Raw genomic sequence first — 784 nt, forward strand, 5'->3', positions numbered from 1 at the left:
TTTTTCCAACTGGGAAGCCTGTGCACACAAGTTGGACAAGTGCGTAGACCACTTAACCTAACCTTCAGACACCCGGAGTTTCTTCCAAGAGGTCCCCGACTACCTAGGGCAGTCTCGCCATTAGAGCCAGGCGAAGAATCGATTCCGGAACCGATTCCCACAAATAATGCTACAGAAGAAAAGTTCCGACTCCATTTTACGTTAACCAACGGTTACCAGTTACCTTAATCACTGAAATCTTCTCTTTTTTAAAATAATTTATTTTGATAAATAAAAGTTGATGCTTCGTAGAGTTCCGAAATCAAGGTTATCCTAAATCCTGAAGATGTTCGGAGCTAACCAAGTTGCCACCGGAAGAAATCACATCATTAAAAAGTAAGTAATTGGGTTCGGGGTCGAGTCCTACGACTCCTAGCTTCCAATAATCGGGAACCTAGCCGCCCAGCACTACCGCCACACGATGGAAATAGCAAACACAGGGAGAGACCGGGCGCTATTGAGTGGCTCGGGGTGGGTGACTTTGCGTTTTTGTTTGTTGAGGATGTTTTCGTCTTTTTTGCGGGTGTTTTTGGTCCGGGGTTTTCCTTCTTCATAGGGTTCGCTCGTGTTTGAGGGTCAAAGGTTTGTTTTCGATCTTCTCCATAAGCCCCCACTTCACCCCTTCCCTTCATTGATTCCTGTCTGGCTGACCTTTCTGTTGTAGACAGTGAAAGCCGCCTCCATCCTTTTTTTCTTTCTTTCTTTCTTTCTTTCTTTCTTTCTTTCTTTCTTTCTTTCTTTCTTT

The sequence above is a fragment of the Aplysia californica genome, unplaced genomic scaffold, assembly GCF_000002075.1.
Source record: "Aplysia californica isolate F4 #8 unplaced genomic scaffold, AplCal3.0 scaffold01046, whole genome shotgun sequence".
In the NCBI taxonomy this organism is placed as follows: domain Eukaryota; kingdom Metazoa; phylum Mollusca; class Gastropoda; order Aplysiida; family Aplysiidae; genus Aplysia; species Aplysia californica.